At 40.7% G+C, this 27,961-nt stretch overlaps 1 protein-coding gene across 4 annotated transcripts in view; it reads right to left on the bottom strand.

Annotated features, from left to right (window-relative positions):
- LOC137261107 (hemicentin-1-like) overlaps positions 1 to 27,961 on the bottom strand; it is a 102,914-nt gene that overhangs the window by 68,378 nt on the left and 6,575 nt on the right. Inside the window, exon 1 of one of the 4 annotated variants that reach the window (XM_067798787.1) lies at positions 13,267 to 13,298. The exons of the other annotated variants lie outside the window; for them this stretch is intronic. The gene's annotated coding sequence lies outside the window, so the exon portion shown is untranslated. Of the gene's footprint in view, positions 1 to 13,266; positions 13,299 to 27,961 lie in introns of those variants that run through there. 4 annotated transcript variants of the gene reach the window in all.

The following is a 27,961-nucleotide window of genomic DNA, read 5'->3' as shown; positions in this document are numbered from 1 at the left end:
TTTTCATTCAAACTCAAGGTAACCTTCATAACATCGAAAGTGCCTCCTACCAAATCTGGTATCACCAACTGGTCCATGTTATTTGAGAAAGAGAGTAACGTGTTTATGTCATTTTGTGATAAAATAAACTATACGTCACTCTAAACACCTCTGATCCCGAGATTAAAGAAATCTGGTTTAGATCATATTTAAAAAAAGTTTAAACACTATTAAACGATTCCCATGGCAACTCACCAAAAAGTGGCTTATGGAGTAAATCCTTGGCACCTCAACCAATAGCCATTTCAAATTTATCATAGACAGACAGGGATAAAGAAGAGAACCCAGTCTCTTCACTATCTGATCCAAACAAACGGAATTTTGTGAAATGGCAGGGGCCGGACAAAGAAGAGAAACAGCAAGTCCTAACTGGATTTACCGTTGGTATGTGCTGCCACCTGGTATTCATAGAAGCTTTCCTAGTCTAGGAGAATGGTCAACTCTGACCGGTATGGTGGCTACCACCTGAACGGTCAAGCGAATTCCGACCTGCAGTGTTTGTTGATTATTGGCCAATAGGACAGAGACTGATGCATGTTAACATCTGTAGTAAAATATCTTAGGGGCGGAGGAATAACAACCACTGTAACAGATACTCCCGGATCAGAGAATCTCCTGCTAGGGTACATACGTACACTAGGCCCGTATGGTTAGATACACCCAACAGAATGTGCAAAACGTCATCAAAGAAATATTTTTTTCCAAATAAATTAGTCCCACATTTAACGATGTTTAGTTCTGTTGTATCGCGGTCTGGTAAACCCTAAATAGATTTTATGACCACATTCCATAGGAAACAAAACACAAAATGGTTCTTAAGATTAGACTTGAACCAGAAAGAGACCTACCAGTCAGGGAAATATGAATTATATACATAAATGTATGTAGGCGAAGGACATGGGTGAGTAACAGATCTCAAACTATGACAAGTGTGCTTAGCACATTCTGTGTTGCGTCGCAACCACACAGGCACTGCAAAATACGTTGGAGCGTTTCAACTTTCTCGACTCCACAAATGAAATCCTCTCTTTCAGAATTCAAATTATTGGAAAGTGTTAACGTCTCGGCTCTGATATCATGGAACATGTGGATCGTATGTCATCATAAAAACCGTTACCACCCGGCCCTCTAAACATTCAGTACCCCTTTTCCCCCTGTCCCCCACCCAGCCACTCCTCCCTATATCCTTCCGCCCTCTGAGATCACAGCTTGTCGTGTTTGAAGCTTGAGTAACAATGCCATTCAGAGGCCTTGTCCACCGTATGCGTAACGTCACATGGAAACCATATTGAGAACATGGCATTTCCTCACTTTAACCTTTCATGATGAAATTCGTTCCCGGAGGAAGAAAAGAAACCCTTCACAACATTCACAGAAAAAGCTCACTTACTAAAATACTCGTTTACTTTCTGTGAATGTTTTTCCTATTGTGATGCATTAGTGACAAACATTATTTCCAATGTAAATCCTATATTGACTATAGGTTCCACGTGGGATTTTTAGGTGGACAATTGACTTGCCTCAGCGTTTATTTGTTGGGTATCACGAAATGGTCAAAATGGTCAAAATGGTTACAATGGTCAAATCACAGGCTATCGACAATATCTGATCGAAATTCATAACCACTTGCTACCTTATGAACCAGGGAAACGTACTTGACATCGGTCGTCTCGAGAGATGAATGACAAATTATCATATTAAAACTCTTAAGTCATGCTTTTAAGTCATTAACGGAATGACTGCAACTTGCTAACTGTGAACTAAACTCCTCTATGCTTTTATGCATAAATCATAAACCAATCCTGCTTTGTAACGTTAGCAAACAGTCTAGTATCTACACAGAATACCACTTATCTTATCTACAAACACAAAGGGTAGTGTTGAATGAACAGTTATTCATTTGACAATGCATGCACAACTTTGATAGAAAAATGGAACTGTATTTAGATTAAAAACGAAGACCCATCGAGATGGAAACTCAAGACTTGCTTCATTTAGGCCTTTAACATTTCGTTCAAGGGATCGGCGGAATGGCACACTATCGGGATCAAGGAATGTGAGATAGACTTGAGGTAATGCCATACAACTGAGGACGTGAATAGCTGGAAAATGGCTGGTGCGAAGACAAACATTGGTTCTCCCCAGAAAGTTGAACGCCAATGCATTTACCAATATTCGATCAAACGTTTCCCGCAAACTAGAATGACAGGCGGGAATATGCGTCACAAACTTCTAACCGTGTTTGCAAATGCACGTGGACTCATTAAACTGGATGAAGTGAGATGTATGGCAACATCGCCGCCTGCTGATATTATCAATAATCTATGAGGCAGGCATATATGCAAGTTTTGCAGATCTTCCAACTGTCACGTCGGTAACTTTGTCATGTTTTCTTCTTGCACGTTGCATTGTGGGTAATTACATCCTGGTACTTCAGTACCAAGGCCTTGACATTTTACCGGTGTCATGGTGACACCTTGACGCCCAGATGCCTCTCGTAAATATCACTCGTTCTGGTCGGGTATGTTTTCCAAGGAATCTGCCACTAAAGTATGATTGTAGATAGTAACATACATCACTCGTGACGTCAAAGAACAAGCGCGTTGTTGTTGGGTACGGACTTTCTGTGGAGGTAACCAAATCCTATAATGCTTATGATAAGGAAGGTATCTGCGAGTGATTCGTCTTTGTCCAGTACATCTGTCTGTTGCGCAAAGATCCGTGCTTAAAACAGCACTGCTGACGTGTGAGTGCACTGCGTGTATAAGGGTATAAGGGGTCTGTATACTGATCAACGGAAGAGAGCATACACTTGAACATGTGATAAAAACAAAATACAATATCATAACGAGTGAATGACGTTAGACTTACGCCACTTTTAGCAATATTCCAGCAATATCACAGCAGGGGACAACAGAAATGGGCTTCACACACTATACCCGTGTGGGGTATCGAACACGGGTCTTAGGCGTGAAAAGCGAACACCTTAACCACTGTGATATCCCGACGCCACTTTTAACGACTAACTATTTATGATTCACTTTAGCCATCATCAAACATGGATGTATACTATTTTTGGACGTTTAGTACCAAACTTTCGGTATACCATGTTTATATTGGATCGGTATTCTCGTTTTGGGACCGTATTTCTACAACGTCCCAAATACCATATCCATATACATCCATTAATAATCTAACGAGCACTTCAGTCTGTCATGTAACAACAGATCCATACTCTACTGACCTGTCCCCAATCTACCAAGATCATCATTCGCCCAAAGCTTGAGTAGACAAGACATAGTACTCCCGACAAGAAACGCAGCTGTTTTCTGAAACCAATTATAATACTGCAGGCGCCTATTCTATTCTGTGAACTTTACAGTGCTAAGATCCACTAACCCGACATCACACAACACACTACCAGTAGTGACCCATCAATAACCAACAGCTACTCACAGACCATCCATCAAATCACTTGACAGCTTTATCATAAAAGTATAAAGCGTCACATTTGCCGAAACAAATTCAGGTGGGTTTAAAAATCCATAACGGTTACTTGAAAACCAACCTTATGATCTCGAAATGTCTGTTCATAGATATTCATCAACCAAATGCAATATCCCTCCAATACAAACTCCAGAAAATATAGTATGAAAATAGTCTTCTACGCGTTTTACTCTTACAATTTAATCTTTCAGTGAAGGTCTCATTGACTAGAGTATCACAATGAGTCTCGCATTTAAAATCTGATGCTAGTGAACAGTCAAACAGACATAAAAAGAATAAGTCCATCTTTCACACAAACCTCAGAAAAATGGTTCCCACCAGGTGTCATTCAACTAAAGCCATTCTAGCAGTTTGTACAACCTGATCTTCAGACAGTGTAAATCACCACTCAGTACTAAGTGATATACGAATGACAAATATATCATACCTGTGACTAACGCAAAACTGAGAGATCTCAGACTTCTGACCTTCCCAGAAACCAGCATCAAATCCCAAATATCACATACTCTACAATTCTACCCTTCTGACACTTTATACACACGTAATGGTACTCGATACTGATATTTCGACACATCGTCTCTAACATACGACCAGAACGTCCTCGTACCTCACATGTCATCGTCCTGTCAGCGCCCATCCACCCATCCCCTCCTGTTATCATGATAAAATGTACTATGACATCCCACCATGGCCTAACGCCCCACATGCATCAAGACAAGTTATCATATACAGTTACAGCACTATCCTACCGGAGTGCAAGTCTCCACAGTCAGACATCTGAAGTCATCCCACATCGGGAGCAGGATAAGAGTGAAATGATAGGGAAAGAGACGGATTCGTGACATCATACAGCAGACAAAATGTCTCCCCTAACTTGCTAGGACGCTTACATGGTTCAGATAAGAGGTTCTTTTTAAGACTTTTAATTCACAGTAGGTAAAAAATCACGACGGATTAGTTGTCAAGAATATATTGCTGTACTTTAAATATCAGAGTATTCCATTGTCATTATCTGTACATGAAGACTGTACCATATACACAGGGCAACAATAGCATTCATTTTGACACTCGCTTGGTAGAATATTCAAATTTGGCCTGAATAGCTGCACGCCAACAGTTTGTTCGTGATGATAATGGATCGTGCAAGCAGCGGAGTGTAAACATACTCTTGATGTAACACTCTAAATACATGCTTGTTCCTACTGAATATACAAAATTTACATTGAATACTGCAAGATCAGCAAACAGACGTAATAATGAGGATAGAACACACGATTTCATGATATACCGTGTATATTGTGCACCGTTATGTACATATGGCATCGATTCCTCCATGAAAGCCATTGTTATCAAAATACAGTTTCCTGTCATGATATATTGCCAAACTCAATGACGCCATCGCAAGTAATGCCAAAGATAAGAATCGTGTTGTGTTCATGGAAATGTGGCAGATATCTGTGTTCCTTAACAATGATGGATGCCATGCATGATGGCGTCATTGTAATCCCAAACAGCCATTATGATACATTTCAATTTTTCCTGTCTTGCTGCATCAGCCCCTGAAGTGACGCAATCGCTAAAAGCTCGAATGATCTAAGCTTCCTTTTAACTGACGTCACGTTGCGAAAGCGCATGCTCACAGCATGTGTCACGCCCTCTGGTGAGCACGGGCGGGTAACTCTGACATACCGTCCTCACACGGTTCCAATTAACCTTTCCCATTTGATGGGGAACATTGGTCTACTTACTAGGTTATCCAACTATAGGAAGTGACAAAAGGCTTGAGACCATAAAACACACTCCCGCGAGAGTAACGCAAGATCGTGGCACGTGGGCGGGCCTGGTCAGGCTGTATCTCGGTAGCCACCTGGACATATCACGAAGTACCGGTGGAAACACTGCTACAAACAGACGATGACCTTTCTGTGTTTGTTATGGTGTATTGAGACTGTTGAGAGCATATGTTGAGAACTCTGGCCTGTGTTGAAACGATCCCAGTGATTAAGGACAAATGTATATCTAGCAAGTAAACTGTAAGCCACACCACTGACTCACTGATCGCTGATAGTGTTGGAGAGACGGGGATTGTCGAGTTCGTCCTGTACAGTCAAGGTTACTAACTAACAGGGAACATGCATGCCGACTCTGTGGCTAATACTTTTGACACCCTTTTTATTATATAGTGAAAGTTGTCCAAACCGGCATCTGTCTAACCCGGCAAGTTGTCAACATTGGCGTAAAATCTCAGTCCCGTTCGTGGCTTGTACATTTATCATCAGCTCTACAATCAGGCACATTGTTTTAAGCGGATTGTTTCTATAGTCCCAGTGAGTGCCGGTTTAGACAGCTTCCACTGTACATGATACCACTGATTAGTGTAATGGAATGTCCATGAACTAAACGGACTTCTTCAGCTATCCTCACTGTCCCTTTATTTGTAATTATTCCTACAGACCCTGAAACAAATATATCCGAGAAAGCCCACGCCAGTCTAGATTATGAGGCAAGTCTAGATGTCCACAGTTTCTGAAAATGAAGAAAGTCTCTGGGCTCCTTTTCATTATATTCATTTCAGAAAACTAGATGTTAGTCTACTCTATTTGGAACTCATAGGTGTCGATGTAGGACAACTAGTTCACCTCTTTATCTCTTACTAACTCTCTCCACTAACAATCTATCATAACCCCTCCCTCTCACCACCTTGCACACACACATATCCCTTTTACCCACCATGACCCCTTAAATAACCAGCCCCTTGTGACACCAATCATTACCTCTTACGGTCAGAACATACATGGCTCCGCCCATCATGACGTCAACTTGTGTATCCATAATTATCCCCGTGCTACTTTAACACATCTCCATACCCACGTGACGTGCAGGCATCATAACTTCTACCTGTGTTTCCTCTGACACACATGGCCCCGCCCATCCTGTCACCTACCGTTTTTTCTATGTGAAACCACTATCACACCCTGTCACCATTGTAAAAGCTAGCAACGGGAGGAAGCATATTCCACACAACTCATTGCGACGTTTTGCCATTTTGGACACCACATCTGTTTCAAGAAAAAGTAGGCATTAAGCTTTTTGTGTCAAACATATAGGTCATGGCCTACTTACAGTCAATGAAAACAATGGCTGACCTTTATGTTAATGGCGATGTGATGTGCTCACTGAGAGAAGCAAGTGGTCCTGCAGGTGTTCTCCGAGTATACCGGAAGTATACCAAAATAAATAGTGAACGGTGTTGCATGTGGTCAATATGTGCGAGTTTCGAAAGGAACGGATAGACCGTTTTGATGCATGTCGGTAGAAAAAGGCTCGGAAGTGACACTGGGTGGATACAGCAAAACTCAAGTCATATAATACACCTAGAAGACAATTTTGGTTACTTCTCAAACTACTAGCAATGCCTGGAGAAAGACTAGCTTCGACATCAGGGGAAGTTATATTGGTGTTACAGCGTGTCAGCCGGGGATCTTAAACATATGTCGCTCAATGTATCCCTGTGAGAATCAAACACACCGACCCCTTTAACTACCCTACAACCAAATGATCAGAAGAACAATATAATCAATAACTATTTTAAACAAATATGACATAACCTCAGTGAAAACCGGTCAGTTTGGCAAGTGATCATATGCATTACATAAGATAAATAATAACAATAACTATCACATTTTCCTAACTGCCTTAGCATATTCATTACATTTCAAAATGGTACTTGTTCCATGAGAGACCAAAAATTTCGGCTTGCGTTACCTATACAACTTATAAATAGCAAACACATCTCCGGCGGCTGTCAAGTCATATATACAAAGCCGCTGTACGAACAACAATAAACAACGCGGCAGGCAGTTCCAGTCAAGGCAGGTGCCAAGTAATCAAAATCTAGGAAGCTTCATTCTTGAGCTCGCACCACGAGGCAGCCTTAGCCTGAATAATCTAGAATGTGCGGGTGACCTTATTATTGCTATCTTGTAAGATATTCTTGGGGATTGATTTGATGGATGTTTCTGTTGGAAAGTAGGGCACCTTCTTTAGACATTGTTCCAGACACTGTCCAACGCCGAAGGTGGTCCTGTAGGCCATTCTCCACAGACCCATGACCGTTTTGACCTTTGTATTGCCTGCCCCTCCATCTTTGACCTTATTACGTTGTGTGTGTATTCAACGATGTAACACTCAGCAAACATTTGTTCAAATGCCAAGGAGGTTATCGGCTTGGATGTTCATCATTCCTTACGAAATCCATGTTAAAACAACCATATACGAAGGCTTATACTTTACGATAACCTGCATCTCCTCTTTGAACCACGAAGTAGGACTATCTCTGTTAAACTGTAAGCACTAACACTTTATAACTCCTTTATAACAAGACGGGAGAGGGTGTTATCATTTACACCTTTTAGTCAACGATACACGAAGTCCTATGTATCCAAACGCTGCATCACCTCAATAAAGAAGTTGTTCATCCATATATTTGTTTCTATCTGACTCTCCAACTTCTAAAAATGTCAAAGAAAATATCACGGAGAGCCGGGGGCACTTGTGATGGATTCCACACATTGTGTCCATATGGAAAATCGAACCTGGACCTTAGGCGTGATGTTTGGACACTTAAACCACTAAACTCCCTCACAGGTTTAGGGTGATACAGTACCAAGGCATATCGACAAATGCAATGCATGTATTTCTTAAAACAATACAGAGCAGAAACTTACACACCAATGCTAGCTTGCTTATGCCAACTTATATTCATTCAGTAAATCATTAAACAATGTATTATGGTCATTATTTTGCATGCAATATTCCTGATCAGTGGATTATTTCTGTATATTTTAGCCACCATTTACTTTCGCCAGCTGCTGAAATCTGTTACAGTATCTCCTGTCGCCGAGTCAGTGGGAATACAAAGAGTACGTGCCGATTGAGATTTCCGAGCGGCGTTCTTCGTTATCGGAACACATCGGAATGGCACCGTAGAGATGAATCACGAAAGGCTCACGAAACCTCCCCACTGGCAAACTCTGGACAATGAATTCCATGCATCCCCGGATGTAACCTTCTGCCGCAGCGGGTTAGGATGCTTTGATAATATACATTGCCATAACACACGAAAAGTGATTCTAGTTAGAACATTTCAACTTCTTGATGTTCAGTCGCGGTAGTTGCATCATTAGCTAAATAATAATCACTACATGTGCTCCGCTACTTATCGGCTACTTTAATGATCTTTTACTGATCAACACTGGTGACACAGCAAAGTTTAAACTTGAATCATTTATCGTTAATAACAGTCATAATTCTCGAATTACATAAAATTAAAAACTAGATATACAACAGACCTTTGATTATCTGTCTATTAAAACAAATAATTATCATTATAGAATTCATTCAGTGCAGTCTTGGAACAATGCTATGTTTCAATGGAGCATTATTGACTTGTGATACGATAAAGTATACAGTATGTCAGTACAGTCGGTGAGGTCAAGTATTGATATGTGTATTACACACACACACACACACACACACACACACACACACACACACACACACACACACACACACACACACACACACACATATATATATATATATATATATATATATATATATATATATATATATATATATAATGGTGTAGAGATATGAATGGTATTTCTCCCTGTTAGTGCTGACATTGGTTCCCAGTGTATGAAAGGTCTGTATATTGGCATATGTATTTTATTGCAATATATTGCGATTCATGGTCCTGTATTGCGATATATTGGACCGTGAGTGTTTGACAGTGAGTGACACTAATTGTGCATGTCAGTCATATTGTCTACATTATACGTCTCAAAACATGGAAGTTATGGTTCTAGAAATCGTAAAATTAGGTTTCTTTGCCATGGATTCTATTTCCTTTATCATACAATTGATAATATTACAGTATGCAGTTTTGTCACTGAATAACGAAGGAAACCATCCCTTGTGAATGAAAGTATGTGTAAATTTTGACTTAAGCCATAAAGATAACCTCAAAACTTTCAGATATGTTCTTTACAAAATATACCGGTTCTCAGAAAAAAATATTGCAATACGTATCGTTTGAAAAAGCGTATTGCGATATACCTGCATACCGTGTAATGCCGTGTTATGCCGAGTAATACCGTGTAATACCGTGCAGCCCTAGTGCATGATTAGTTAGGTTCTCATTAACAGCGCCTCAAAACACAACCTCTCTTCTCACTTGAAATGTATGTGTGAGCGAAAAGGTAGGCAAGCGTTTAGAGTGATCGCCTGGGTTCGATCATCTACCTTGCAAAATTTGTTCAGCCGATTCACTCTGAAAAAGTGGTGATAAACGACACGCGATCCAACACGTTTCTACACGGAAAATACAACGTTTGAATTTCAATTCTGGAGCTCCAACGCCACCTTGCCAGAAGAGGAGTAAATCCAGAACCACTCACTTCTGAAAAACAGCTAAAGCCAACTGCTTGTGGTCGCACACACCATCAACTGTGAATGAACTAACAGAAAGCCTGCCTACAGAGCTCACCGTTCATTGAGTCAGCGTCTACCGACACAAACAACGCACATGTGTTCTGGTGGTGTCAGCGCAGCAGGTCCTGCAATCACCAGAAGGATCTCGGAGAAATAAAAGCCATGCATGGTGGGTGTACGCCACTAGCTGCACTTTATTTAAAAGCCGTTTGTTTGCCCCGCCTAGCCTCAGATGGATAACTGACAAGGCATTCTGGTAACCATGACAACGGTTCTGTTTGTACAACAGGAGGGTGTTGTGTCGAGCACCTTCACCTTAGCTGAGAGTATTTTATATGAAGGGAGCAGATGTATGACGTAGGATGATTGACACATATAGAGCATGTCTCAGTTAATGACCAGACTTGCGGACATGCCGGCCCAAGCTGGGGCAGTCGTTGAAGTGCTCCTAAAGTGATGGCTTCATTTAATTAAACTTCCTTAACCAAATAGGTTATTATTGATATGAAGCGCTTGATGTTGATGAAACAGACCATGTTCGGATACAGAGGCGGTGGTTTTACTACTGAGTGAAGCACGTAAACAACTGTTTGGTAAAGGGGGATATATTTAACAAATACCGTGCTAGATGAAAGCCACCTAAAGAACGTTTGGTAGATCTGTGTCTTAGCGCCAACAAAAACGTTGCATTTTATATTTGCAATTATGCTTCAAAGAGGAAAGGTTGGCGGATGAAAGCGGATGAGAGAGAGAGAGAGAGAGAGAGAGAGGGAGGGAGAGGGGGGGGGGGGAGGAGAGAGAACAAGAACATCGTGTGCCCATTAACTTGAACATTTAACTTGAACATTTAACTTGAACATTTAACAAAACCTCAAATCATCATCAATCAAACCAGCTGTCGTGACTATTACACATAAAGCACAACTAGTTTCATTAATGATATATCACCAGTCTCTATGTGGAATTCCGATAACAATATGGGGCATGTACATGCAAGGCCCCCCGTGACTGTGACATTTACATGTTTACAATCGTCGTACACACCCATGCAGACAAGTCGGCAGTCACAGGGATTCCTCAGAGCACAAGCGACTTGAAGTACGGATGTTGAGAGACAACATGTATGTCTGATACACCCGGGTGAGCTAGTGCAGAAAGTTGATTAGACGCTTAGACTTCACGTTTGGTCGGGTTCGAATTAACTCTGGCGACGTCTGTTTCAATATTGGTATCTGTAATCAGACTGGAGACTCTATATCTCTATAATCACAGCAGCAGCTCTCATCCAGCAATCAGGGCGCTATCTGTTCCGACAACTTTGGCGAGGAGGGGTATTATTGTTGGCGAACAAATGTAACGTTCGATTCTGTCAGCCCAAGTCGGAATCAGGATGTTCGTCTGCCATATTGATTTCCGGTGTAAAAGTCTGTGATCGTACATCGGTCCCATCGTTAATATTGAATACATAAATATTTTATGAATATTTACATAATATTCATATCTTCATTAAGATGGCTTACGTTATAAATGTATAACACCAATGGTTATATGACACTTTTCGGCCAACTTATTATTCCCAGTGGATAATAGTAGTGGATGATTTTCCGATATCTTCTCGAGCATGCTGGTTATCGTGGAACGAAAGAGAATTCGTCGTTCATGTCTAAACCTACAACCTGCGTTCTATGCAAGAGAAAAGGTAATCACAGACTTCATAAACCATATACAAACTATAAAACCCACAGACAGGAGAGGTCTTGGCACAGACTGATCAAACAGTCAAACCCCATGCAATGACGTAGACCACTAACTGTTTACCATTAATTGTCTTGCTCGTCGAGCTACAGTGTTCACACAGTCCAGCAACAGTACTCACAAACCCTGGCAACAGTGTTCACATAGTCCAGCATCTGACTTCACAAAGTCTACAAGCAACAGTGTTCACACCGTCTACCAGCAACAGTGTTCACAGAATCTGGTTACAGTGTTCACAACGTCTGGAAACCAAGTCTAGCAACAGTGTTCATAAAGTCTGTCAGTCACAATATTCTCAGTGACGTAGACCACCAACTGCTTGGCAAATTGTTTTGCTCGTGGAGCCACAGTGTTCCCCAAATCTACAAACAGCCGTGATCACAAATTCTGGCAACAGTGTTCACAAAGCCTAGCATCAGACTTCACAAAGTCTACATGCAGCAGTGTTCGCAACGTCTACCAGCAACAGTGTTCACAGAATCTGGATACTGTGTTCACAGCGTCTGGAAACCAAGTCTAGTAACAGTGTTCCCAAAGTCTAATTACGCCTGTTTATAAAGTTACAAAGCAGCGATCCAGATTAAGTTGGAGCACGTTTTTGTTGTCGACAGTCGGCTGCGTTGTTGTGGTCCTGACAAGCAATTATCGTAAACATGCTGTTCTCCAACCATCTGCCAATAAACTATCTGTGATAGAGGCAATCTGCTGTTTAAGAGGCCGCGATGAACATTGACAGCGTGCCCTGTAACGTCAGCGCTAGGGAGACATCTCCTTACTGCTACATGTACATCGCTAGCTGAAGTAACCTGTTCTTAAGTGCAATTAACATAGGAGAGATTGGTTTGTAACCACGTTACAGTCGCTGGCAGAACAGTGAATAGTTTTTCATACGCAAAAATCGGTTAAACCGTCAGCTGTAACGCCCGGGTTCGATTTCAATAATGGATTCAGCGTGTGATGCTTATTTGTACCCCATATGGGTGCAGCATGGGAAGTCCGTTTCTTGTTATCCATGATTCTGCTAGAATGTTGCTGAAAGGGACTTACAGTCATACTCATCCACTCAACACAATGAAAACTTCGGTTAATTCGTTAGGGTAGGGTTGTAGGGTAGCCGTCATCTGAGTATGTGACGAATATCGGCTATTCCGAACATTGACCTTGATCTGGACAACTAAATGTGATCAGATATTCAAAGTATGACTTGAATTTACTGCTGCCGATGACATTTCTTGATTGATGTGTTACCTATATTTTGGAATGACAAAATGTTCGTCAACCAAAGCATCGATAACAATAGCCCCCAGGGTATAATGCGTGTTACTCTCGGCATATGGAACAAAATCACTGATACACACAGACTCGGGACATTCTTAGTGAGCAAAACCACTCTACAATACGAAAATGCATCTATTGCCTCGAAATAAATGACGAAGCGCTACAAAACTTTCTCCGCCATTGTGTACCTACCTTGGTATTACAAAACACAACGCCTTGTATTTTCTTTCATAAAACCAATCTGAAAGAAGCACGCCATATCCCACGTGATAACGTTGCTAATGGTGAAACGGCTGCATCGGCATCGCTACCACGGGATGGGATGTAGGCAAAGGATATATGCCAATGGGCAAAAACTCCCCCAAGCCTCAGCAAGATGGTTTATAAGAGAAAGGCGGCATTGTTGGATCGGCGAGAGGAGCGACAGCCAGGAACACGTCGGAATGCAGCTAGGATTTCAGTATACCGCCCAGTTACCATTGGAAACGAGAGAAAAACAACTTAGTCTATTGCCAAACGGACATTTGGTACTTGTTTCTGATATGCCCAAATCATCAAAAATGCTTTAACATTCTCAGAAGCCGCCGACAAAACAATGGCGGCCTGTAGCGTTAGATAAGGACATAAAATTGATAGAAGTAATAGATCCACTATTGCCTCCCCTGTGAGTTGGAGGCTTGTGTCGTCAATGATAGTGGTTTGTTCATAAATGAACGATTATCTAATGGACAATTAATAATATGGTTGCGGCACTTGCTAATATTTCGGTTTCAGTAAGAATAATATATTGGGATACTTAGAAAGATCGAAGTTTTTAATATATATATATGAGCCCAAAAAAGATATAAAAATATTGTATCCTAAGGCTCGTCCTTGTGCATTGAAACATTTGATAAAATATTCACATTCAATAATAGTTCAATAGCTCGTGTGTGTGGAAATTCGGGATGGATAATTTTCGTGTTTTGTTGGAGAGGTTTGCCTAATACCATTTACAACAATCTCAAATGCTTGACAGGCATTTAGATGTTGGAAGGTAACGTAATGTAAGGTGTGGAATTACAGCCTCTTTAATATTTACAACATTGTAAATATCAAAAATGTATAACAAACCTTCATCGTACAGGGATAACAGCGAATCGAACCCACAATCAGGTCGCTTGCTCCAGAAATTGACGCAACTGATGAGTGTGCCGCCCTCTATCCTCCATATGAATACATGGAGGCACTATGGTCGGGATGACATATTAATACATACCAGGCTTCAGTGCTGAGTGCGTACGCAATAAAATATGAACTTTCTCACCTTCAGCAACATAACAGGAATTGTGCACTTAGTGCATGTGCTTAATGTAACCAATATCTGCATATGATGAAATCTGCTATCGCGTATCATCTCAGACTCCGCGTGCGCACCAACGTGCAGGAAATTTATCAACGCTGTGAACACTGTCTGTCCCCTTAAGCTGAAGAGATGCTCAGACATCCGGGGCCTTTAGATATCAATGAAAAACACTGTATCTACATGTGAAATCTGGTTTTGATATTCCCACGAGGGGAGGCAAATCCGGATATCCCTTCCTAAAGCGTTAGTATATAATTACAAAACCGACTTTTAGATGTGGGATTAAAAAAATATTTTTTCATAACTACAACCGTTCGATATCGGTTTTGGTGGTAACGGAACGTGTACTTCCAAACAACCCTCTCTGATCGTCCGTATTGTATCACCCGGTTCATACACTCCGGGTTCAGCAGTTCCGGTTTAGAGAAGAGCTACAAGCAGGCGTGCCACTCAGCAAAACAAAACACAGGAATGCAGTCTACTTGAAACGCTGCCATAACCGAAAGACGAACACACTCAGTCACTCCCAATCCAGCTGATTAACAGTATTGTTTACTTGTCCTTGAAATATGTTTGCTTTTTCACTGCCAGAAAGTTATGATCATGCAATGAGCGATCAACAAACCATTCATACTGATCGCTATTGCACAATAAAGACGTTGATCATCCATAAAGACTTGTCATCCATATTGCTGAGAAGTCCAGAATGCCTCTCTTAAAAGTAAAGCGTCTGTAATTTTAGTTGTGTGTGATTTCGGTGTATCGTGAACATGCATGCAGGAATCCGAGATATGTTTATGTAATGAGGTGCAAAATATCTGACATTTTCCTTCTGAGATAAGCAGTAATATGCAGCAAAAGGATATATTCCGGGTTTTCCCGAAAGATTTTTCCAGTTGTTGGTGTAAAATATGTCTCAACGACACAAACATTTCAGAGATGTAGAATTGAAAGACAGGATTATTTTACGGAATATGCCAGGAAGCATCGCCATGGAAGAAAAACACCGATGGGATGACATACCAACTATAAACCACAGTGGCAGACATATTTTACTTATCACCTCTTGCACGTGCTCACTTAAGCAGCTGCGTGAGTTCTCGCGAGAGTTGTGTGTGACCTTGATGTGCCCGTTGCCTTGATCCATTCTCCTGATGGGGAACAACAGTAGTTCAACACTTTGTCCATCTCATCGCCCTCGAATTCCACACTCTCTATCCACCTACCGTAGCACCATACTTTATGTAGCTTGGTTACGTTGGTATATTATCCAAATAGGATAAGTGATATATGAGACACATTTCAATCAGTCAATGGCATAAAATACTATTAGATAGCATGTTTACACCTCTTACACGTTATCTGTTAGCGATAACACAACTCATATGGGACAGATTTTCCCACGTTTTGTGTATGTATCAGAGAACAGCATTCTTAAAAGTAGGTTCCGAAGCATTAAACATACATGTATTTATAAATGGAATTTTCATCAAGATAGTCATGTTTTCAATCATCAATATTCTTGGTAACTAACCGTTCTGTACACGTAACACCGTTAACTGCAAAGTGTGTAAAAAGTATATAGAAGCTGAAGAGCCTGTAAAGACAGAGCTGACATATGTAACTTTTTTCTTTCAACGCGATGCCTTTATCAAACAGCTGCACCGAAACGAAACGTATTTTTCACAATCACAGACGAGCGTATCTTAGTAAGTGTCCAGATCGGATTTATTGTGTCGTGAGAGAAGGTGGTCGATAAGGTCAGCACTTAGCGCACGTATTTGTTTTTGCAACACACCGAAATTGAAACCATTGCGACATCTTGTTTGTCTATTTAAATCAGACTACAGTCGTACTCTGTCATAATAAACAATGGAAGGAAAATATGGTCGTTAATACCAAAGCGAGGCTACTGAGTTGTTGAAAGAAATACCCTGCAGGTGTGAGTAATGGTAGGAATTTAACAGAAATGTCGACAGACCCACCTTAGGTTTGTGGAATGAAAAACGCAAAATTGTGTAAATACTAAGTAAAATGATATTTTACATACGCGTATCCAGAAGGGGGTGGGGGGCTGTAGTCAAGGGACAACGCTACACCGACTTTTGTTATAAATCATTTGATCTAAAACTTTTATAATACAAATACAATTCACTCGCACACTAACTCATTTTGAGCTGCTCAAGGATAGGTTTCACAACGTGTCTGGAAAAATCAATACATTGGCTTTATTAGTCCCAATGTACGACATTTCAAACATGGTAGGGGTGATTCATTTCATACCCTAGCTTTCATTTATCCAAATTAACTTTATACAGCATTACCCAGACATGGATTACTTTCTTAACAAAGTTGCGGGAGAGAGTGATGGTTGAAAGCACTTAATCACCACTGACAACATTTCCTTTTTAAGATTATACACAAAACTTTAGGCATGCTTTCTTTTCCCTCTCGGTTTATACTACTCAAAACAAATCCAAAACAAACCCCTAATAGTAATATGAAAGAATCAGGTGTTTTCTCCTCTGGTATGACCCGGGAAGATCCGGGTTAACACTGGCCGGCGTAGATTGATGCAAATGCTGTTGATCATTGTATTGTCTGGTCCAGACTACAGACCGCGGCCATATAGCTGAACTGTGGCGTTAAACACAAACCAGTCAATTTTCTATTATGACAGATTAAATAATATTACATAAATAGGAAAGAACCGGGTGTTCCTTTCTTCGTTTATGGCAGAAAAAATATAGTAATAGGCAGTAATACGAGATCTTTACTTAGACTGATAAACTTGTAGAATACAATATCCGGTGTTTGTTCTTTGAATACTCTCTAAGATATAACACTGGAAAACCTTGGTAAAGACGGTAGCAACTGGTATACTCCCTGGGTGACTGACGAAAATTCCAAGAGGCAATAAGTAATATTTTGCCTTCTCTGAGTGGTACTTTGGTGTGATGAATATGGGGGAGAGGTGTACATTCATAAAACTATCCCCATTGTTAATGATATTTTGGTTCGAAACCCATTGGGAGCCAGATAACTTCCGATTGGCAGCTTTCCAAAGGTTGTTCTCTGAAGGGTCAAGGTCGTATACCCACATGACGTGTTTCATAGGGATTAAACAAAGCGTCCAATTAAGCTGTAAGCAACGCACTGTACTAGTAATAAGACTTGCAAGTTGTGCGAGACGCGGTATACCTCCGTACGTGGAGGAGGCACACTTCCGATGAGTGCTTCACACTCGAGTGACACTAGACGCTTTGAAGCGCCCTCTTCCGACAGAGATCCTGCAACAAGTGCGAGTACCGGGGACCTGGGTCAGTGTGAGATAGCCTTTAGAAGTGGAACTTGCACTACTAGACCCTCTTTGCAGCTCCTGATATCTTTGTTGACGAAAAGGTATGTGAGCATTTCCAGGGAGTGTCCGACATTAACCAGGCTCTGTTGTTCGTGGATATTCGAATCTGTTATCAAGGAAACCTCACACGTTATATCACCCCCTAGACTACACATTTATAACCATTAACCCACAAACCTGTGATCAATGTCCGTAATATCGGTGATATCATTTTGCCCATTATGCATTACAAGCAGTCTATAACCGATCAGTCAAACATAGAAGTCCGTCAAAACCGAAATGTCTTACTTCCGAAATCGGTCCCACATAAACGGTTGCAAATTGTTCATTTGGTGTTGGACGTTTCATAGAGGAAATTAATGAGTGAGTGAGTTTAGTTTTACCCAGCTTTCAGCAATATTCCAGCAACAGCAAGCAGGGGTAAGCCAGAAGTGGGCTTCATACATTGTGCCCATGTGAGGAATCGAACCCGAGTCTTCGGCGTGACGAGCGAACGCTTTAAACACTTGGCTATCCCTCCGCCGTAGACGAAATACATAAAGTGTGAGTCGATAAATGACATAATAAAAGAAAATATATAATCTGCATTGTACCAGTCTCTAATCCCGCCAAACCCAAACAATGCATGGTGAAATGTTTAATGGTCCCTGTCTGGTGTGCGATCAATGGTTAATATATGGGTACCAGGTCGGCGTAGATCCCATACACGTGAATATAGCGTGACGTTACAGTTATTCCCTAATTTAGCTCGATATATCCATGTTCATGGCTCTAATGAAGTAATGGTGAAGAAATACTTGGCAAGCATTCGGTATTTTTCCGAAAGCAACGCACATATGTCATTCCTGATATACCGAATATATCTTTTGAAAGTGATCGGACACGCGACCCCTGATAAGAGCTGTATGCTGAAATGGCATTTACGAAACTCTGCATGTTTGCCAATGCACTGATTAGGATGCACACGCACGGTATTATAACAACGTACTTATGTGCAGGAGACGTTTATATGCCATGCAAAGCATCCCCCGTCATACACAAAATTGTACAGAGCATAGTTTGACCGTGTTCCTGGTCCGCTGGGCAGAGTCTTAAATGTTCTTAAAGGCTCAGTGACATCAATTTAGTGTCAGTCTTCTTGCCTACGTCTGTTATCGTGTTATCGGAACGAGCAAAGTACCTTTAGTTTGTACGACCTTTGTAATCAGCCACAGATTGATTTTATAGTCTACGCAAAACCAACAACCTTCACAACCATGAGGCGCACAGGGGCTTGGGGCTTGCCTGTGTCTCTAGGGTAAATATCAATTAGTGAATTAGATTAGATCATTTCTAAAAAAATAATAAATAAGAAATTAGGGTACATACTGTCCGCTTATCTAGACTTGCCTCATTGAAAGACAGAATTACGAATCGGATATATCCATGGGCTCAGGATTCACCACAGTCTTGTAGCAAGATTAAGTGGTTCTCATCACTACTGATTTACCATTTAACTGCTCAAAGTAAAAGATCTCAAGTGATGTTTAATTATTTTCTTGACTATAAAAATATGACAAGTAAGTATCCAAAATAATAGGGTTTAATATTATTAATTTACCACTTCCTAATTATATTACCACTGTTAAACGTTGGCTAGTGTCGAACAAGGCAGAGGGGGATCTCGAATATTGAAAACTGGAGCATACAAATAATAACACAATACCCAAGCCAGGACAGTAACCCCAGCCAACATCCCTTCCATCGACAACCCTTTCACCACTGCAGTGAATAAACTGAATCGATCTAAACTTCAATCGACCATCCAGCCTTCCTTAAGTTTTTTTAAGTAGCATTCTATCCCAACCCAGGATAAAGCAATTCATCACAAGTTATAAAGTCATCTCAGCGGTTATTGGTCTATTTGGAAGATTGCCAGATTCAGGCAAAGGGGTTTCAGTCCTTCAAAAAACCCGCAGGTACATCGTGTTTCATGTAAACATTTAAGCAGCTTCTCGTGAAGCATAAGCGAGTCTCTCACACTGCAGATACTATTTATCAAGCAGCTACACATTACCAATAACTATTCCGGCAAAGTGGGTAGACAGGGCCTTCTGTCTGTACACCATATCCCTCACTACCGGTTGCTGAGGTACCTATGGCCGCGAGCCAAAGCCGAAAGAGGAAGCAAATATTATGTGAGGCGTGAAAACCCTGATAACTTCACGGATAAATCTCGTCTGTTCGCGTCTTGGTGTACTTGCATGGTTCTTAGGGCGTGTCATAAACATTGCGTCTGAAAATAAAACACATTAGATTGTGTTTGATGCTTCTCAAATGTGTTCCTATCTGTCTGTTCCATGATCATGTTTTTCAACTTTTCCTCTGATATTTTTCAAATTTGTTGAGACTGCGAGTTCAATAGTAAAATACATACAATATTTTTGAGATGGTTCCCAACATGGAGGCGACTCCCGTCTCGTTTTGTCTCATATCTTCGTTACTCGACCAGATTATGGCTTATTAAGACGGATCTAATTAGATCAATGGTATTATTGGTGACGAAGTCTACGGTGATAGAAATTGATTTTGTGGATTCAATTTGGTTTATTTCATATAGGTATGTGAATTTGTGAAATTGAAATAAGAAAACAAATTACGTTATAGAGGGGTAGGAATAATAAAACAGTCTTTGGCGCTTGGACATAAACGAAGTGACTGCGTTAAAATTGAACTGCAACATATCCCCATTTAGCGAGGAGACTGTCTTATGCATTCCCTGAAAGCATGTAACGCCATAGAAAGATATACATCACAGTAGAAGAATAAAACAAAACATACAGCTAGTAATAAAACATATATTGACAGTCTCAGGAATTTCAACGAAAGAAACGCTTTTTGTGGTCAAATTTAAATATTCAAATCAAATGTCTTTTATCACAGGAACAGAAATATTTCCAACATGACAGAGCAAGGTTAGTAAGTTTCAATCTGGGTATCCCTACTTTCAAGCGGGCGGATATTGGCTTCGTGGCTTAAGCGTTCGGGCGTCGCGCCAGAGATCCGAGTTCGATTCCCAAAATGGGTGCAAAGTGTGGGATGTTGCTAAGAACGTGGTAAAACTAGATTCAATCCTCTATTATTGTTTTCAAGAGCTCTGCTTGAGTTATTTTGGATGTTCTTGCAGTTGAAGTACACGTAGCTTTGGTGCACCAACGATGTACTGAATGCTGAGCGGGTGGATAAATAGTAATATCATCCTTTAAAGAGGCAAGTGTAGATAAACAGACAGTAAGCCTGTTATGTACATATTTTAAGTATTATCTAGTGCAAGAGACTTGTGCAAGTCTACAGTCCACGCTGTCAAGCTCAGTATTGCAAGCTTGCGAGAAACAATCTGTTATTGAAAACAATGGTTAAAAGAAACGAATGCGTTTAAACATGATTAAATAATCTTTTATTAAACAAACTTTTATTCAAATGTGATTGTAATGACACGTTCGTTATAATCTCGATTGTTCCACGGTTACGTTAATCAAATGTATGATTCATTTATCACGATAACTGCCCTATTAAGTAACTCGTTACCCATAATGACTGCAGATAGGACCGTGGAACCTTTGGTCATTATATAACATAGATCAGTATCCTGCATCTGGAGGTAAATAATGATACAAAACAAATACATAATAATTATGCATTTTCCAAAGCGATTCTTTATATGCAGTTTCTGTGTTTCAGTGGCCATGTAATCAACGTTGCCGACTTGCAACTATGGTTTGTCAGACGTTCCTGTAGATGACTTCAAAGTGCATTCGAAACTGTGACGTGCGAGGAAATGTCACCTTAAACGTTTTGTTCTCTGTTCTCATAAAGGCAAACCCAAATAGCCCCTAATAAAGTAATAATTGCTACAACAATGTATACTTATCTCCAAAATAGAGTATACACCCATGCTTGATCATAGCTAAATATTAAGTAATGGTTAATAATGGTGATATATTCTAATGGCTTAAGTCTTTGTAACGTTTTGAAAACAGTGCAATTCTTTCGTCTAATCCAGTTTTGAAGTGTACATTTTTTGCAGGGCAGCTTAAATATGAAACAGCGTGTGATGTTACTACAGAAATACATGACATGAGAACTACACTGACATCCAGGGAGCGACTTAGTCTAACAGCTAGTCTCTGAAACATATTTTACCGAAAAACGTTCATAGTGAAACAAAAATAATATAATGAAATGGAGCCCTGATACTTTGTTCATTTTCAAGCTAAGAAAATCTAGACTTGCCACATTTTCTTGCGTGGGCTTTCTTGGATATATATACTTCAGGGTCTGTACGACAGCCTAGGGGCGACTGGATGACTGGTTTAAGATGGTATTCCACGAGGAATTGGGCAGGACATTTCCAAGACTTCTGCTGATGCTACTGGTCAGTGTACCAATACCACTAACACCACGTTTGAAACACCACACTCGTGATACGTCTCCCGACCTATTACTCTTAGATTGATCAACCTTTCAATACCCAACGAACCTCCTTTAACGCCAATTTGCCGTTGCTATCATAATCATAGAGGTTCTGTCCTGATAACGAAGGTCATCTGATACATGGGAAGCCTCATCCAGGTCAACTAGCCCGGGGTCACTCCAACAGGTCAGGTCAAATCAGTATCGTCCTTCGAATGATCAGTTTGTAGGCGATCAGTTGCACGTGGGTTTTGGCTGTATTTTCATTAATTAACTCTGACTGGCCACTTCCTCGTTCAGCGACTCCATGTCGTGGCCATATATTGGTCAATGCTTTCAATCGCAGTAAACACCATGTATGATAATAATCTCAAGGAGATGTTATGAAGGACGAGGAAATGCCGACTGTGAATCAATACTTTTAAGATGGCAGTCAACAGCAGTTCAATAGTAATAACGGAAAGTAATATCCCGGCATCAGTACTCTTTCCGGTCAAACCATCACCCTTGGGGATCTAAGAAAACCAGCGTTCCCCCTTTGGCATCAGTGGACATCTGTTTCCAAATGGTGAGAAGTGAGGTCAATTTCTTAAGAGCTTCAAGCACTAATTTATCCTTCCAGAAACACTATCTGATGTGGTACAAAAACATCATCTTTTTTTAAGCGTCTTCAAAACATATTGATAGAAATGGCTTTGGAAAATGAAATTGACTTGTCAGATAACTGGCATACAACTTCAAGTTGGATAGGTAGAGAAACTCAAGGTTGATTAGTGAAGCACTGTAGGCTTCCAAATGGCATATGAACTGCATGATTGTAATGGAGAGTAGCGCGGCTTTGACCAATAATTCTGCTTATCTGGGGTCCTACTGGTATCATGGATATGGCTCAGATAAATCTACTGGCATAATCTGAATCTGGGGCGAATCTGAGATATAAGGTTTCTAGCTGTTTTAATTGATATTGAAACAGAAAGGCGTGATTATGGGACGGCCCAGAGGTCAAAGCGTCCAGATTCGCATTACCAGCAGGTATAATGCGCGAAGCCGATTTCCTGGTGCCATCACCATGAATATTGGTTTAGTGCCGCTAAAAAGTGGCAGCGTAAATATGTACACCTCACTCACTTCCCGAGACAGCTCTTTAGCTAGGGATTTAGTTTTGGGGATGTGTTAACATAAAACATTCTTCAAGATAGGCGAGGTTGGAGTAGCCTAGTGGTCAAAGCGTTCTCTCATCACGCCGAACACCTGTGTTCAATACCCCACAAAGATACAATATCTGGAGCCTATTTCTGGTGTCCCCAGCCGTTGTATTGCAGGCATATTGACAAAAGCAACGCAAAACCATTCTCACTCACCCACTCACCTTAAACCTTTGCATACGCATACCTTGAAAGCTGACCAAGCGCCAGGACAGTTCAGATAATGAACATAATATTTCCGACTTAAAATATTCCAACTGAAAATTAGAATTGATAACAGAAGCTGAGATGTATAATTTATTTCTATTCCCGGTTAGGATGCTGACAATATTCCGTGGCATGTCTCACTTTAGGCATAACATCTGCAACTATTGTTCTTGGTCATCATGTTTTCCCTGTCCAGATATCATACAATCAAGTCAGGCAGGGGTTAAGTGATTTTCAATATATGGCTGTGATAACCTCTATAAAATCAATGCATCGTCTACTGAGGCATTTTGTCTGCTTCTTGAAAGCCGAGCTAGCTACGTCTGACAATAGTCAGATCAGCACAATAGCGTATCTAAGATCTCAGAGAGAAGTATGGCGGATTTCGTTCCGGTGTAAAGGGGTCCTTCGAGACGAAAGGCGAAAAGGTCATTCTTGGACACCGTATCATAGCAAAAGACATCCGGCCAAGCTTTCAAAGATGGTCTGCACGAGAATGGATTTCACATTAAGGACTGCATAAAGAATCCCCTCGGTAAAAGAAACAAATTGCAGTTCTCGTTAATGTCCTTTGTATCTAACGATTCTATCATTGTAGACAGACATCCAAATGGAACCACACAAGTCCATTTCATTTTCTATGAAGTATAAATGGATTACGTTTAATTCACTTGGAGCACTGACAAAGACGATAGTGATACTTCAGAAGCTCAAATCAGTTTTATATAAATACAAAGCTGCATGCTACACGAAAACGTTTAACTGGCTTGGCTTTTGTAATGCACGATCGCCAATCCACACAGAGAACACATACATCGATTGATCGATCTGAATAATGACGTTACTATTAGTAGTCGTAGTAGATACAGTAAGAGCCGTCTATAAGACATGAATAGATCATAACCAACAAAAACGCTCCCAGTTTAAAAACCTGAATCTTCAAACTAACTTTACACATGTTCATAAAACATCCCGCGTTGGCTATAAGAACAACTTTTATCTCCCTGTAACAGAAGATGAGTCAGTGTATATATACACAAGAGATCCCTTGTTATTTGACATCAGGAAAATAGTACCACCGTTAGAGAATGTTTATATATGAACAGCAGACCTGACAAGACGGGAACTTCGGGGCATATTGCTGTTATGATTAATAAGTATCTACTTGCACCCAGTGAGATCCCCTCAGAGTGAAGTATGTAACAAATGTTCTGACTGAAACGATGGGTTGTGTGGGGCCCGCTAGGGTTAACTGCCTCGTGTCACGTGCTGTCATAACGGCTTCAGCTGACGGATATCATTATATATGATTGGGGCATTACAAAATGAACTTGTGTTTAGGTACATCCGATACTGTTGGGAGTGGTTGGATGCTACTGGCTTAACAACTACAAATGATTGCATTAATGAAAGGTGGCACGGCTATGATCTTGTCTTATTGGTATTGCAAACGATAGCTAGTGATGATGCTTGTATTTCTGCTGTTACTATGATGATAATGTTGCTAATGTTTATACTGGTGCGGCTGATATACACATGTTACTTATTGTAAATAATACTGTGACTAAATCTCAGTAGCTGAATTGATACTAACGTAAGTTATATTGTCCGTTGATACTGGTGCGGCTGATATACACATGTTACTTATTGTAAATAATACTGTGACTAAATCTCAGTAGCTGAATTGATACTAACGTAAGTTATATTGTCCTAACAATGTACCGGTGTTGTTGTTACTACTACCACAATTACTGCTACTACTACCACCACCACCACTACTATCACATCAGTATGTCATCTTTTATGGCATTATTCATGGCTGAAATGTATCTGTATTTCTTGTACCTCTTGTGTTTATTTGTGTAGTCCATAGGATATTGCCACTGTTTCTACACATGTTATAAATATCTTACCTCTTACCTTAGACATGAACGCTACTACTACTACTACTACTACTACTGCTGCTGCTGCTGCTGCTGCTGCTGCTGCTGCTACTACTACTACTACTGCTGATACTACTACTACTGCTGCTGCTGCTACTACTACTGCTACTACTGCTGCTACTACTGCTGCTGCTGCTGTTGCTAGTGCTGCTACTGCTACTACTGCTACTACTACTTCTGTTTCTGCATGGAAAGTGAAATGGACAATGAAATGTCCTTTCTTATCTTATCCTACAACTACTATCGCGTTTGCTGCTACTGCTGCCGTAATCATCAATCGACCTTCCACAACACTAGCGTCAACACGAGCGACTGCCAACGGCACCACCACAACAACATAATCCGAACAGGGGTCAAGCCGGGTGAACAAAACGTAATGTCACACGACAGGAAACGCCTAATTTTCCGTACATAATTGTACACCAGCTGTTCATCAAGCAACCTTGATACAACGCCACTATATCTTCCTGACTTAAAGCAATGAAAGAGAAAAATCTCTATGTAAATCCCACATAGCGAAAACCCATAGCCTCAGTCAAGCTATGACCAGACCAGCTGTGCTGAAATAACTCCCCAAATAGGTTCAGTACTCGTGATGCATCAGAAGATACCAGGGGAGGGGTTGGGAGGAGGGGAGGGGGATTGGCAAGCCTGTTCCCCATTCCGGGGGATACAGGGTAAGGTTTGACCTCTAAAATGTCAAAGTGGTCGGCCTACGCGTCCGGTCACATCTGGAAATCAGCCGCTTCCAACTTCAACCCGTTATAAACAATGCGTAACTTACGATGTGAAAGCTCTCGCTGCCTTGGCTCCGCGTTCACGATCTAAATAAATGAACACCAGGCGGACACAACTCCACACTGGGTTAACACATTGTGCTCGGTAACTTTTAATCCGATTGTGTCGTCGGTGGAAAAATACGAAAATAATAAAGACCCTAGTGGATACTATTGTAGTCAGGAGAGAGAGGATGCCCCGCCCCTTGAGACATTTCCTCGACCTCCATGCTACCGCATGTACCCACAAACCGTGATGGTGACTGATGCTAAATATTCAAGGATGAGTCATTTTATACACGACCTGATAGGGTAGCATTGTGGTTATAGTGTCCACTCGTCACGCTGAAGACTAGGGTTCGATTCCATACATGGAAACAATGTGTGACGCCAATTTCTGACGTTTCCCGCCGTCATATTCCTGGAATGTTGCTAAAAGCGGCGTAAAACTAAACTCACTCACCCACTCAACTACAGTGCCTTCCCTTTTTTCATATTTCAACAAAGCATGTGCTAAGATTAATCCAGTTCCATATGATTTTTAAAAATACCCGAAACTTGTAAGATGTTTTTTTATGCTATTTGTATCTGTATTAAATTCATCAACGTGATGCGACTTCCTGGACATTACCAGTGAAATATACATGAAGGCGAATGTAGGTCACACGTCATACGTTGAAATAAGGAATTCTTGTAAGTAATGTAATACTGAAGAAAATATCCACTAAAAATTGAGTTGGCTGATAATTAGGATAAAAAAAAACACTAAAAACCTACTGTGACAGCACAGAAGACAAGTCGGCTGTATACCTAGGAGCCATCAAAATAGATAACACACAGGTATTAGTTATTACAGTCATGTACATTGACAGGAACGTGTAATGAGGAACCTTTCAAATTCTGAAGGCCCCAAGCACCGTCCTGCTTTCCTCTGACCTATATTAATCCCAAATTCTTCAACATCATTGACAGCAAATAGGCGCTAACAAGACGACTGAAGAAACAAGTAACGCGAAAGAACATCTACAATGAGACAATCAGATGCTACTCCACCAACCTCGTTATCCCGTCAGTCCCATGTGATTGTGCTGGGGTCAAGAGTGGAAACAGAGGGATGGAAGAGATGAATGCTGTCAGATGGTCAGATACTGGACATGTGGAACCGACTGGCCACCTGGGGCGACTGACCAGGCTTGTAACGTAATGACAACACGATAATTGCTACATCAGGGCATCTGTTTCAAGGGAGATGTATGTACAAGCTAATTGGTCGAGTAGCGCTGATGCTTCGAGGTATAAGAAACAAGGCTAATGCCAATGATTAGTGGCTGATTTTGATAACTGTTCTTAATCGCTGAAACATGTCACGCATTTAAAACTATTTGTAGCAATGCAAAGGTTAGAGAAGCGTTTGGTATTTCTATGTTCTTAAAAATCGTTGGTATTTAGAATCGGAATGCATAAGGAAAGAAAAAAAATGATTTCTGGATGTCAAGGACAAGAAAAAAAAAGCGACGCGATTAGTATGTGATGTTTAGCGATACTGGAATGAAGTGTGTGGATAGATCCAAATGAAATGTCAGTAAATGTGTGTAAAT

This window comes from Haliotis asinina, chromosome 14 (assembly GCF_037392515.1).
Source record: "Haliotis asinina isolate JCU_RB_2024 chromosome 14, JCU_Hal_asi_v2, whole genome shotgun sequence".
NCBI classification, from domain to species: domain Eukaryota; kingdom Metazoa; phylum Mollusca; class Gastropoda; order Lepetellida; family Haliotidae; genus Haliotis; species Haliotis asinina.
The sequence above is the reverse complement of the archived record's forward strand: the minus strand, read 5'-3'. Positions and strand labels throughout refer to the sequence as shown.